Below are 14369 nucleotides of genomic sequence, written 5' to 3' on the forward strand. Positions count from 1 at the left end.
ACACACACACACACACACACACACACAGAATCCAAAGCAGGCTTCAGGCTCTGAGCTGTCAACATGGAGCCTGACCTGGGGCTCGAACTCACAAACTGTGAGATCATGACATGAGCTCCGGTCGGACGCTTAACTGACTGAGCCATCCAAGCATCCCGGCAGTAATTAATTTATTGATTTTTGAAGCTAAGGGCATAAATGGTTTATATTCATACAATGCTGCTAGTGCCCAAAAGTCTATTCCTATTTCTTCTATCAGTTTTAATCTTGTTTATGAGAAAACTTGAGTTTATAAAGAGAAGCAATTAAGGATTTTAATTTTTGCTATTTTAGGTGAATGCTGTTAAGAATACATAGTGTTCACTAACTTGTGGAAGTCCAGTATCTTTGTGTTCTTATTAGGCGATTAGTTCATAGACTTTAAGATATAGAATTAGATAGGTATCAACATAATTTTAACATATAATACAGCCTATGTTAGTAATGTTAAAAACCAATTACAAACCTACACTAATTCCAGAATCTAAGACACGGAGGATATACTATATAGCTACACTTTCATGCTCAAGGGATCTCATAACATGGACACCAATATCTTTTTGATTTTTTCTTTTGTTGCTTATGTCTTTTTTTTTTTTTTAAAGGAGTTCTTTGGGTTTACTTCACCCAGGTAGGATTAAGACAGTAAGACTAAGAAAAATGCCATCAATCTGCTACTAATGGTCGTATACATGTTCTCATAAATATATCCTCCTATAGCTTGCTGTTGAACAAACCACACATCTGCATTTAAAGGTCACTTTTGCTTAATGGAACTTGGGACTGATAAAGGCTATTCTGTGCTCATCCCTGATTCCTGTCCACATTTATTTTTATTAACATCAAAGTACTGTAAGCTTCAGTGCCAACTGGGGTGAAGATTTCTTTTCACAGAGGATTTGCTCCCTTTCCCTCTATGGGAAAGTTCTGTATCCTTTAAATCATTTTAAGCTGCTTCATTTGAAAAATAATTCTTAGTAGTGTGTTCATGGAGTGGATTGATTGTGGCTAGTGGGGAAATTCTCTCATGGCTTAAAGATTGCTTTTCAAGCCTGCGAAGTGGGTGAATGAAGGGAGCCCACTCCTGGTGTGTGGAGTTTGTACTGTGCTCAGGATGATGACTGACTTCCAAAAACCACAGTTCAGCAAGACTAAAGGCATCAGGAGACCAGAAGCCACTTAATAAGAGATCAAAGAGGCTGTGTGTATATCAGCTTGAAATCCAGATAGTACAGATCAAAAGCTTGCCTTAGTGAGGCAGCTGCAGGGGGATGAAGTTAGCAGGAGGCCCCAAAGATCTTAAGTCAGGCCTGATGTTGAACTTTACGGGAATTTCATGGCTCCTCTGGAATACGAATTTGGCAAAAAAAAAAAAAAAAAAAAAAAAAAAATCCCATTGTGTCTAATGGTGGGGAGAGAGAATAGAGTGCAGGGAGCAAATGCTCATCAGCTGGTTGGTACTTTCTAATAGGGTGGCTCCCCTTTTAACAAATGTTTCTGCTTTGTACTAGAAGGCAATGCTGAGGAGGAGGAGATCCTGTAAATGGTATATTTGTCATATTACCTTTCATGAGTATTTCACAAATAGCCAAACTGTAAATATTAGTGTTTATGAAACAACCACAGAGAGCTGATTTACTGCAAAACCTGGTAATTACATCTATCTTGTGAAATGCTGAACATATTCCAGGAAGTTAGTGGATATCAGTCTAGCTATGTATCTGTTTCCCATGTAATTAAAAACAGAATAATAACTCAAGAAACCATGTTGGTCTAAAGAAGAAATTCGTTCTTCAGAGCTATTTCATGCCCCGTCTTCCCCTACCTCTGCGTGTGGGTGTCTTGTAGAAGTCCTCACTTGGTTGTGATGTCAGCCTCGAGAGCCATGGCAGTAGATGACCGTCATAGCCCTTCCTAGAGTATGGCAGAAAGAGTGAATCAAAAACACCAACAGGTATTGAGAATCTGTTTTCCCAAGGCATGGTGATTTGTACTGCTCTGCCCTGTGTGTGGGTGTCATTTGGAGCCAGGCAGTGATCCAGAGAAGCCATGCTATTCCCAGTGAGGGCTGGGAAGTGTGCTGCCTCCTTCTGGTACCAAAGGCCTAATTTGTTAATGATGCATGAAAGGGGATTGGCTGCCTGATCTTTACATACCATGTTCTAAGGCTCAGGTTTCCCTTTCAGCTGTTCCCTTCGTATTTTACTTTAGTCAGATGTTACATTCACCCGTATGCCACTGTGAACACATAGGATGGTTAACAGCACTAGCTTAGGAGTCAGGACCAGGATTTTCATTCTGGCTGTGACTCCCTAGGACTTTGGACAGGCTTGTTAGTCTTCCTTATTCTCAGTTTACTAAAATAATAATCTCTAAGATAGAAATCGTATTTGCCTTATAGAGTTATAAATATTAAATAAAAGATGCATATAAATGCCCACACTTTCTAGGCATAAAATAATATGTTACCAGTTACTGAAAAATGATGACGATTCAAAAACATGGAATCTGAGCACACAGTGACTATACCTGTTACTCATTGTCTCCCTCAAAAAAAAATTATTGTTCAGGGGCACCCGAGTGGCCCAGTTGGTTAAGAGGCTGACTTTGGCTCAGGTCATGATCTCACTGCTCGTGAGTTCAAGCCCCGCGAGCCCCATGTCAGAATCTGCTATGAGCGCAGAGCCTGCTTCAGATCCTCTGTCTCCCCCTCTCTCTGTCCCTTCCCCGCTCTCACATGCGTGCTCGCTCTCTTTCTTTCAAAAATAAATAAACATTTAAAAAAAGTGTCCATTTAGTATGACCTAGTATGGGGTATATAAAGATGAAAAGAGATATTAAAGAACTTTAACAAATATATACTGAGTATCTTCTATGGCAGACACTGTTCTAGACAGGAAGAAGATAGTAGTGAACAAAGTAAATCATCCTCATGGAATTTAAATTCAATCGGGAGTAGAGAGTCAGTGGATAAATAAACATATGTTAAATATAATAAAGGGAACAGACTTGAGAACAACTCTGTATAATACATTATGGTTTTAGCGGTGCTGGAAGTAAGACTGAGGCTCTGTGATGATTGTTTCTTAGGATTCAGAGGGGCCTCACAGGGAACTGAGGTATGCCTTGTAGACAAACAGGTAGTGGACACTCCAGGCACAGGAATTTCCTGTCCTAGAATTGATTACTTGGTCCTTATTTCAAGTCTTTTTTTCGTTAGTATCTGTTAACTATGTATCTAAATTTGTCAGTTTTATTCCTTTTAATGAAAAATCCTTTGAGAAACTTTGTGTTCTCATATTTTATACGAAAAACAGGACTCACATTTCACATGGTAAAAATAGTAATTATGAATTATGTACTGCTTACTCTGTTGCACATTAAGGCCTCGATATACACATAAACTGATTTAATCATCCCTACCACCCCATGAGGTAGGTCCTGTAATCATCTTCATTTTATGACTTAAGAAAATGGCAAGAGGTTAAGGAATTTGCTCAAAATCACCCAATCAGTGGGTGGAGCTGGGCTCCTAAGTCTGTGCTCTAGTAGTGTGATAGGAACAACATTGATTCTTCATGACTGTGGCTTAACACCATGATAAAAGACCAAAAAATTTCCAGTTGTCTTTCCAGAGAAAAATACTTACTACAATTCCAAAAGGTTTACTTGAGATCATTTCTGAATCTTGCGGTTCCCTCGCCTCTACTCTTCCCACTTGGCCTGTGCTTTTGAGAGACCTGGCGGCTTTCTTAGCACCAGAGAGTGCAAACTATGTGTGTTGCATCCTAGATTTTCCAGCAGGACTCTGTGGCCTTTGTTCCTGAACAGTTTCAGAGTTGGCAAAGTTTTATTCTGCACGTTGCATGCTACATACTACAGAGTATTGGTTGCCCTTTCAAGGATTAAAAAAAAAAATCACAGAATTTTTTCTCAAGAGTGAATGGCATCCTGTGTCCTTGCTATGGCTATGCTTGTCAGCATACCTCCCAGCCTAGAGACGGCTCCTGTCTTTCAGTGTCTGCTTCAAGAGAGAAGGAGGGCTGAGGATGCCGTGCTGCTCTGAGCTTCTCTTCTGATGCCGAGATCTTCGTAACCTGGAGAGTGTAGGGTCAGCTCTTTATTTCCGTGTGTTACCACATAAGCATCATATCACAAATAGTTCAGTAGTTGATAGAACTGTTGGTTTAAATCGCACATGCTCAGTTGAATTTAGAAGACTGTAAACTCAGTGGTAATTGTTAACTCCTCAATCTCCTATTTCCTACTGACTTCTCCATCATCATCTTCACAGTGATAACCATAGAATAGGATTAGCGCTTATGAAGCGCTTGCTGTGGACTTATAAAGCCCCTTATGTGACCTGTGTCATTGAATGCTTTGCACAACTCTATGAAATCTGTACTGTTGTTCTTCCCAGTTACAGGTGAGAAACCCAAGTCTCAGCTAGTATTTCTAAATGCTTAGGCTGAGAATGATTTGTATGGAAAATGAAAATAAATTCCAAAATTAACATTAGAAAAGCTTTTACAAATTTTATGTGTCTTCGCCCTGCATCATAGTAGATTTAAATTTCTGTAGTTTTTTCCTTGGATGATATTGCAATATTTATTTATAAATTCATTTTCTACTTAGAAAATTGTAAAATACACATATAAAATTTACCATCTTAACCATTTTTAAGTGTGCAGTCCCATAATGTGAAGTATATTCACATTTCAATCAATGGCATTTTTTTTTCAGCTACTGTAATTTTTTTTTTTTTTAAATTTTTTCAACGTTTTTTATTTATTTTTGGGACAGAGAGAGACAGAACATGAACGGGGGAGGGGCAGAGAGAGAGGGAGACACAGAATCGGAAACAGGCTCCAGGCTCCGAGCCATCAGCCCAGAGCCCGACGCAGGGCTCGAACTCACGGACCGCGAGATCGTGACCTGGCTGAAGTCGGACGCTTAACCGACTGCGCCACCCAGGCGCCCCAGCTACTGTAATTTTAATAGAGGGTATGAGTCTGTACTTGAGTACTACTGTCTGCCTAGTGGACTTTCCAGACAAATGAGGGGACTTACAGATAAAGAACATTTGTGTGGTTGATTTTGTTTTATTTTCCTTAAAACCAGCAAAAGTCCTGGGCCAGGAGCGAATGGGAAACAATTACAGCATGACAAAAAATTTTCAGTAGATGAAACCTTCAAGCAACAGATCTAATATCCAAGGAAAATATCTAATCAGAGACTAGAGGGGGATAAAAGAAAGCAATAGTCTTCAAGAAGCAATTTCCATGGGACTCCTGGTTGAACCATTTAAATTATTATAGGGCTTAAAATAGACTTGAAGTACCAAGCTATGCAGAATAAAATTATGTGCAAGCTTCTGTATTTTTTTTTTCCTGTTTGCAATATATTTTGAATTTTTAGCAAGTTTCTCTGTCCAGTTCTCTTTCATTGCACTTTTAATTGCCTCACATGCTGCGCTTACTGTGCTGCTCAGGGACTGTTCGGTTCTATGTATGATGCATGGAAAAATCTATTCTTAATGCCTAATGGTATTTAGGAAGTAATAAGACACAAGAAGCCAGGAACCATATCAGTTTAATCTATCTTGAGTGCACTGAATGTATTTTGTGGGTACTTTGAACATGATGGTGTTGCGGTAATTGGTACGATTAGTGTAATACTTGGCTATATTATAAAATAGTTAAAAATGGGGTTAAATTCTAATAAGGTAGCTTGCCCATTATTCATCAAATCATTTATTTATTGCCTTGCATTCACTATAAATACATTTATTTCTCTTTCCTAAAAGTAAATGCTTAGCTTGTTGGTCAAATCAGAAGCTCTTTGAGTATAATTAATTACATCCCACTATCTTAAACCAGAACTATGTTAGTGATTTTAATTCAAGTAATAGTCCCTGACATGTCTTTGTTGCAATCTAAAAATCGCAAAGGGAAAAATATAAGTTGTTTTAAGATTCAACTTATTAAAAGAAAAGGCACATGTCATAAACATTTTGTCATATGTTTCGTTTTGATGGTACAGTATCCAAGAAGTTAGATCTTATGTAGTCAGTGGCCTTTTTATGAGTTCTTAAAAGACCCCACTAACTGAAATTATACCATATTTGTGACCAGAGTGTACATCTTTTTCATTACTGAAGCTGTGTTTTGAATTAACTTCCATCATTCCCTACTTTTTACAGTGGTTTTCTGAATGTTTTGGTAGAAATTAATGACAAATTTGACTCAAGATAGTCTGTCAAATTTAGTTACAGGATTTTGGAGTTGGGGAAACAGATCCTAACTGTCATGTATCCAGTGTTCTCATTTTACAATTGAAGAAACTGACTCAGAGAAATGAACTTCTGAAACTATACACAGCTAGGCTGGCACCAAGCTGGGGCTCAAAACTTGTCCCCTGACCTCTAATCCATACCCATCCTACCACTAGTGGATTGAATAGCTGTCTTCCTTGTCTTTCTCTCCTATGTATATTTTCTCCTTAAAAAAAAAAAAAAAAAAAAAAACTTTGGATTCCTGTTTCCTGATTGACGTTGCTCACAATGGAAATTTTAATTCATGCCAGCTGTATCTCAGAGCTTCTGCAGATCACTGCTTTTTTTTCCTGTGTGTGTGTGTGTGTAAAATAAACTTTCCTTTGCCTTTCTTTGTACCAGTTGCTTCTTCCGCCTACCTCCAGGATGGAGAAGTTAGTGGTCTCCCTTTTAAATTTAATGGTTTCTTTCAGTGTTCTCCATTTAGTAACTTCCTTGAGATCGTTGAAAATCTACTTATTTACGTTTTAACTTAATACTCTTTTGAGATCAAAGATTTTTTTTAATGTTTCTTTTATTTATCTTGAAAGAGAAAGTGTGATCAGGGGAAGGACAGAGAAAGAGAGAATCTCTAGCAGGTTCTGCACCATCAATGCAGAGCCCAATATGGGGCTCAATCTCATGAACAGAGAGATCATGACCTGAGCCAAAATCAAGAGCTGGATGCTTAACCAACTAAACCACCCAGGCGCCCCTAATACTCTTTAGTTCAAATAATAATGGCCACATTTAAGAGTATGCTCTTCAAGAAACAAATACTTGCTGCTTGCTACTTTTATAGTTTTCTCTCAGTTGAACATTACTGATTTGGAACAATTCTCTGATCAAATATTTCATGGCTACCTACTTCATGTTATCCAGAAATTATGTAGATTCTTTAAAATTATCTTTGAAATATACTTCCTCACACTGATCTGAGTATTTGTGGAGTTAGGCTCAATAGCCTAATTCTGTGATAATGTATACCAAGACATTGAATTCATTGATTAGGATATCTGTTCATTTGTAGAGCACTTTCTATTTCATAATTATTTAGGTTGTATTCCTAGTCTTTTTTTTTTTTTTTTTTTTTATCATTTCATTTTGATGAAGGACTCCGGTAATATGGGAGAGCAGTTATTTTGGTGTGGTGAGCTGTACAGCAGCAAAGAACTTTAATAATTAAACTACTTAGAGTAATTAAATGTAGGATTAAGACTATATGACTTAACCATATTTCCTCTCATGAGTTTACATAGGCCAATTTTATATTTTAATATACTGTACTCAGTTAACAGTGTCAAAATTATCAAAGGTAAAGCAATTTATACACATTTTGAAAATTATTGAAGTGTAGTTGACATACAGTGTTATGTTAGTTTCAGGTGTACAATATAGTGATTTGCCAATTCTATACATTACTTATTGCTCATCCTGATAATCGTAGTCACCATCTGACTCCATACAACAATATTACTGACTGAATATATTCCCTATGCTGTACTTTTTGTTTTTGTGACGTATTTGTTTTATAACTAACTGGAAGTTTGTACCTCTTAATCCCCTTCACCTATTTCACTGATCTTCCTTCCTACCTCCCATCTGGCAACCACAAGTTCTCTGTATTTGACAGTCTGTTTGTTTAATTTGTTTTTTAGATTCCACCTATAAGTGAAATCATATGGCATCTGTCTTTCTGTGTCTCACTTATTTCACTTAGCATAATGGCCATCCATGTTGTTGAAAATGGCAAGGTTTCATTCTGTTTAATGGCTGAGTAATATTCCACTGTGTGTGTATATATATATATATATATATATATATATATATATATATACATACCACATTTGCTTTATTCATTCATCTATTGATGGACACTTGAGTTGCTTCCATATATTGGCTGTTGTAAATCCCGGCAATGGGATTAGGGTATTTATTTTTAATTTTTTGAGGAACCTCCATACTGTTTTCCACAGTGGTTACACCAATTTATATTCCCACCAACAGTGCATGAGGGTTTCCTTTTCTCTACATCCTTGCCAACACTTGTTTGTCACTTCTCATCTTTTCGATACTAGTCATTCTGACCAGGGTAGGATGATATTTCATTGTAGCTTTGATTTTCATTTCCCTAGTTATTAGTGATATTGAGCATCTTTTCCTGTGTCTGCTGGCCATCTGTATATGTTTTTTAGGAAAATGTTCAGGTCCTCTATCCATTTTTTAGTCAGTTTCTTTTTGGTGTTGAGTTGTGTAAGTTACATATTTTGGATATTAACCCCTTATCAGATATATTATTTGCAAACACTTTCTCCCATTTGCTAGGTTGCCTTTTGTTTTGTTGATTATTTTTTTGCTGTGCTGAAGTTTTTCATTCTGGTATAGTCCCAATAGTTTATTTTTAGTTTTGCTTTCTCTTGCCCGAGGAGATATATCCATAAATACGTTGGTAACGCTGATGTTTAAGAGATTACTGCCTGTGTTTTAAGAGTTTTATGGTTTTGGGTCTCACATTTAGATCTTTAATCCCTTTTGAATTTATTTTGTGTATGGTGTAAGAAAGCAGTCCTTTCATAGAGCATGTAACTGTCCAGTTTTCCCAGCACCATTTATTGAAAAGACTATTTTTTCCCAATTGTATATTCTTGCAGCTTTTGTCTAGATTAATTGGCCATATAAGCATGGGTGTATTTCTGGGCTCTCTATCCTGTTCCATTGATCTATTAGACACAGGTTTTTTATCTGAAATAAAATATGCTCTTTCTCAATGCCATTCTACTATAAAAATTCATATTCCATTTCCTTAATGCTTTTAAAAGTTAGGGTATTAAATATAGAATTAAAAAATAATCAAAAAGTTGTTCTTTATTTTGAATTCATGTAGTAAGGTCGTTGTTTACACCTTGATATCTATTTTTCTACATTGGAGTAATACTACAAAGCATATACATGTTAAATGTCAGAATAGTCCAGGGTATACGTCTCATGTTCCTCTTTAAAAAATACCTCTTACTGATGCACTGGCCAATTTTATTAAATGTGACCACTTTTCTTGTTTATTTCTTCTAACATTCCCTGCTCCATGCCTTTCCGGTGAGCTTGCCGTCGCTGCTTGCTTGTATTGGTAGTTTTGCTTATGTGACAGCTTCATGGCTAGAGCTCCCCACATCTTCAGGTTGATAGCCGTCTCTCACAGAGCCTACATTTCAACTGAGCCACCATTCTGCCCCAGGTGATGCCCCTGCACCTTGCCTTATCTTATGTGAACTCTGATCTCTTTGATCTGTGGGAAGGTACACAAATATTCATATACTACATTTTATAGACATTGTAGAAACTTGGAATCCTATCCATTTGGGCATAATTATTGTCACATGTATGTATCCCTTCATGTAAAGGTGTCTTCAGGTCACCAAATGAATGGATTCTTGAGAAAGTAGGTATAAATTAAAATTTGGCAAACAAATGCATGTTTTATTTGTACATGGCAGCCCAGCTCTACATTCTGTGCTAAACTAACTTCATCAACTAGGTACTGGTATATAAACCTGTATATATATATATAAACGTAAGGGCCTCAGTTTACACACTTTGGCAAGGTAATAAATATATCTTCTATCAATTTTCCTTCTTTCAGTACTAATTCGTTTGGCAAGTACTTGAAGATAGGGAAGCTGCATCACTTAGTGGCTAAGAGTGTCAACCCTGGAACTTTACCAGGTGGTTTAAATTCTGCCTCTGCCATTTCTCAACTGTGCGCCTTGGGTACTTTTCCTCTGTCTTAGTTTTCTCATCCTGAAAGTAGGGATAATAATGGTACTTACCTCATGGTGGTGTGAAGGTTAATAAATGAATTCTAGTGAGATTCCTAGAACATTCCTGGCATGGCAAACACTCAGTAAGTGCTAACCATTGTTCCTATTCATATATGACGGGATGTGGCCCTTGCCTTTGACTTAACGGTCCAGTGAGGAAAGAGAAGGTAAATAGTTTACCATTCAATATTTCAACTACTATTCAGTACCTTCCATATGGCATTCACTTTAGTAGGTCCTGGAAATCAGCTAATAAGTAAACACACCCTCACTCTCATGAAGCTTATTTTTAATAGATAAGACAGTTAAAATAATTTCTGAAAAATGCCAGAAGTGTTATAATAGAGAAAATGCAAGGTGCCATGGATACATCTAACAAGCAGGAGACCCAACTTATTTTAAGAGATATGGGACAATAAGGAAGACTATATTATGACAAATGCTATATGGAAGTCCTCTTCTAGAATTAGGGGATCACAAGAGGAGAAAGTCAGGGAAGGCTTCCCATTGGTGGAAACACTTGAGTGGACTCTGATGGTGAAAAGGTAGATAAGTGGCAGTGGAGCAGAGAAAGTATTCCTGGCAGATGGACTGGTTTGTCGGATGTCAGGCAACGCATCAAAGCATTTCACAGTCGCTGGATTTCAGTAGTTCTGTATCTTTGGGACGATGTGCGAAGCAAATGGAAATGGGCAGTCTCACGTGTAGGGAGAGCGATAGGAGCCTAGACTCCTCTGCACATCTGAAGGAATTGCTCTCACAAGCAGTTAAGACATGGTCCGAAGGCAATTGGGTGTCACTGAAGTGTTTCAAATAGAGAAGAAATTATGACCACATTTTAAATTTAATTTTTATTTATTTTTTAAAATATTTATGTTTGAGGGGGAGAGAGAGAGCAAGAGCAAATGAGGAAGGTAGGGGCAGAGAGAGGAGGACAGAGGATCCAGAGCAGGCTCCGCATTGACAGCAGACAGCCCCATGCAGGACTCAAACTCACAAACTGCAAGATCACGACCTGAGCCGCAGCCAGACGCTAATCGACTCGGCCACCCAGGCGCCCCTCATCACATTTTTATTGTTAAAGATCATTCTTTTATTTCTGTGGAAAATAAACTGATGGGAGCAAGAGTGGAGACAGTGAGACAAACAGTTGCAGAGGCAAGAAATAATGAGAAGCTGAACCAACTTAGTTGTGGCAGAAATGGAGAGAAAGGGTCAGGTAGAAAAGATAGAAGTTCAAATTGACATGCCTTAGCTAGCAACTCAGTGGAGGGGTTAGGGGAGAGGGATTAAGTGAGTGCTTGGGTAAATGGTAATTCGAGTCAGGGATTATGGGAGGAGAGAAGTCTGTCAACTTGGATTTCCCCCAACATGGAAACATCCTGTGTTTATAACATCAAATGTTAGCATCACTTCAAGAAACCTCAAAAATTCTTATGTGCACTTTTCTTCAGGCAGGCACAGTGATTGTATGCACTTACAGACCAGGTATTTGGATTCTCAGGATTTCATTGCTAAGTAGTGAGAAGAATTCAAGTCAGATCTCCTGTCTTGGTCTGGCATTCTGAGGGAAGTTAGCTGTCCTTAACTGATTGTCTTTATTTGCTAATAACTGATTGTCTTTATTTGCTAATATTTTTAGGAGCTGTAGGGGACAAGTTTCATAAATGGTTAAGTTGAAGCAAGCATATGGAATACTGTTATAATGTGTACAATAATATAAGGCTTTTGAAGAAAGAAGAAGAACCAAATCCTTCAGAAGAGAGTAGTTGTCATAGTAAAAGATGCTGTTTCTTGTGTTCTGTGATTGGTCTTTAGTGCCCTCTATTGACTGCTTAGTCTAAAACAATGTCTTGATTTTGGAAGACCATGTTCCTTGCAGTGTTATTTACCAAAATAGGAAGAATCAGAGGTTTTAAAATCATGAGAAATGGTCATAAGAACTGATGGGAACTTAAAAAAAAAAATTACATGGGGTCTCAAAGTTGGGTAGAGGTCTTCAGAAACAACCGTTATAACATTTTGTTTGCTACAACATGGGTATGATACTGTGGGCTAGATTTTTCAGAAAACAGGCCTTACTGATGATGAGTAGCCTAAATCGGGCTGGTTTTTAAGCATTTTTAATGCAGCGAAGCCTCAAGGACAGCAGTCGCCCCAGTAGGCAGTAGCAGCTGCTGTTTTTCCATAGGGCGGCTGCTGCGTGTGATGCCCCATGAAAGGAAATGACTGTTACTCATTAAAGCAACTTCATTCGGCTACATAGGAAATCACACAGTTAGAAAAGTCATCACAGAAAATGAAATAGTGATTATGCATAATGGGGCATCTTCAGAAATGGATGGCTTTTCTTTCTTTTTTTTTTTTTTTTAAATGACAAAGACGCTGCCATTGGGTTCTCTCCTCCAGGAAAAGCAGTGGTAGATTGGACTTAGTGTTCAGAATAACTAGAGGTCTAAGCCTGAATAAATTTTAAGGAAGCATACCTGGTACTAGCTTGAGGTCTAAGACTGCGCTTTGTATAAATGAATGCTCACCACGACTTTCCTGTAATAAGGCAAATGTGTTAATCATTCTATTTCTATTATTTCCTAGTTAATCTTTCTTTCAAATGTTTCTGATTATCATTTCAGCTGGTTGCATTTTGAAAACCTGTTCACCCAGTTGAGGTTAAAAATAGTACTTTCTGATTTGGTGTTCTATGACTCTGCAAAGAGATTGCTCACGCCAACCTAGTGAAATCATTTATTTGCTTTTGGTATATTTTACTGTTGCATTTTTCCCTAAGAAAGTTTAGTAATTATTAAAATGAAGTAATGCTAGCTGCTTTCTGGGCATTTCATGAGAGGAATATGCTATTATGTAGTTTCCCTTCCCCCCTAATAAAAAAGCCTTTCATCATAAACTGACATCCTAAATGAAGGACATAATTGTACAGCTTATTTATTAGTGTGTCAGACTTAAAATGTAATGGTTTCATATTTCAGAATGAAAAGTGTGTTGTGATTCATGGTTGCCGGTGACAAAACAGACAGCTCTTTTATATCTGCACTGATTGCCTGCTGATATACCACTGTACTTTTTTTTTTTGTTCTTTTCTCTTCTCTTCCTATGCAATAGCTCCCTCTACTTGAAAATATTGGTGTAATTATAGTTTAGCACTATGTACTTTATTAGTGAGTACTCATGACTATTTTTACTTTCAGTCCTTTTCCTATGTATGAGGTGTTCTACATCAGGGCATGTTAGAAATTTACCAAGAGTATCTTGACCTTGGAGCAGAAGAGCAAGGTTAAGGAGAGTAATGACAGTTATGTTTGAAGGCATTTTTCAAGGAATTAGCTGTGTGGCTTTTGTTGATTTAAACATGATATATTTGGTTAAAATTCCATATAGTACTTGAAAATGAACTCTGATGTCGAAAGCACAGAGGTTTGGAAAACTGGATCAGAACACTTCAAAAGAACCATCAGTCATATCAGACTGACAAAGCCTGGAACTTGGCAAATTCTCACTTTGCTAATTCCTGAGCCTTCTGATTCTAACACAAAACATGACAGTTTCTCTTGTATTTGTCGGGAAGGGTTCAACAGTAGTAGAATCTCATGTTACTACATCTTGACTTTATGGAATAATATGTGCATTATGAAACTGTAGGAACAAAATAGACAAAACAAGTGTCATGATTGGGATTTATTTTTTCTCTGTAGTACCATTATTTTAAAGTGGGGCAAGTGGCAGAGCCTGATGGTCTAGAGTAAGAACCTAGGAGCCAGACTGGCTGAGTTTGAATCCTAGCTCTGCTACTTACCACGTGGGTAATCTTGGCAAGTTTCCTGAACTTTCTGAGCCTTAGTTTCCTCATCTGTAAAAACAGAGACAAGTGTTAGTGTAAAGCACTTGGAATAGAGCCTGGCACATAGTAAGTGCTGTATATGAGTGTCCAATAAAATAAAAAAATAATGGACTATAAACTGGTTATTAACCAAATGTATTTATTGAATGTCAACATTATCTTTAGTGCTGCTTAATAAAAAGAAAAACGGGGCCTTCCCAGTAGATGGGAGAGATTTTCACCTTGGTTTTGTTGACAAAGTGACGCTCATTTTCTTTCTTTTTTTTTTTTTATTTATATATGAAATTTATTGTCAAATTGGTTTCCATACAACACCCAGTGCTCATCCCAAAAGGTGCCCTCCTCA

At 37.5% G+C, this 14369-nt stretch overlaps 1 protein-coding gene and 1 long non-coding RNA gene across 5 annotated transcripts in view; one reads left to right on the forward strand and one right to left on the reverse strand.

The window, feature by feature from the left end:
• Positions 1-14369, forward strand: part of PATJ (PATJ crumbs cell polarity complex component) — a 372856-nt gene that overhangs the window by 92313 nt on the left and 266174 nt on the right. The gene's annotated exons all lie outside the window — the stretch shown is intronic.
• LOC121027230 (uncharacterized) overlaps positions 1-14369 on the reverse strand; it is a 38590-nt gene that overhangs the window by 18429 nt on the left and 5792 nt on the right. The window contains exons 2-4 of the long non-coding RNA XR_005788614.1: positions 13979-14032; positions 4026-4136; positions 1865-1953 (exon numbers count right to left, since the gene is read on the reverse strand). This is a non-coding gene — a long non-coding RNA (uncharacterized LOC121027230). The remainder of the gene's footprint in view (positions 1-1864; positions 1954-4025; positions 4137-13978; positions 14033-14369) is intronic.

The sequence above is a fragment of the Herpailurus yagouaroundi genome, unplaced genomic scaffold (assembly GCF_014898765.1).
Source record: "Herpailurus yagouaroundi ecotype Mexico unplaced genomic scaffold, PumYag 77, whole genome shotgun sequence".
Classification (NCBI taxonomy): domain Eukaryota; kingdom Metazoa; phylum Chordata; class Mammalia; order Carnivora; family Felidae; genus Herpailurus; species Herpailurus yagouaroundi.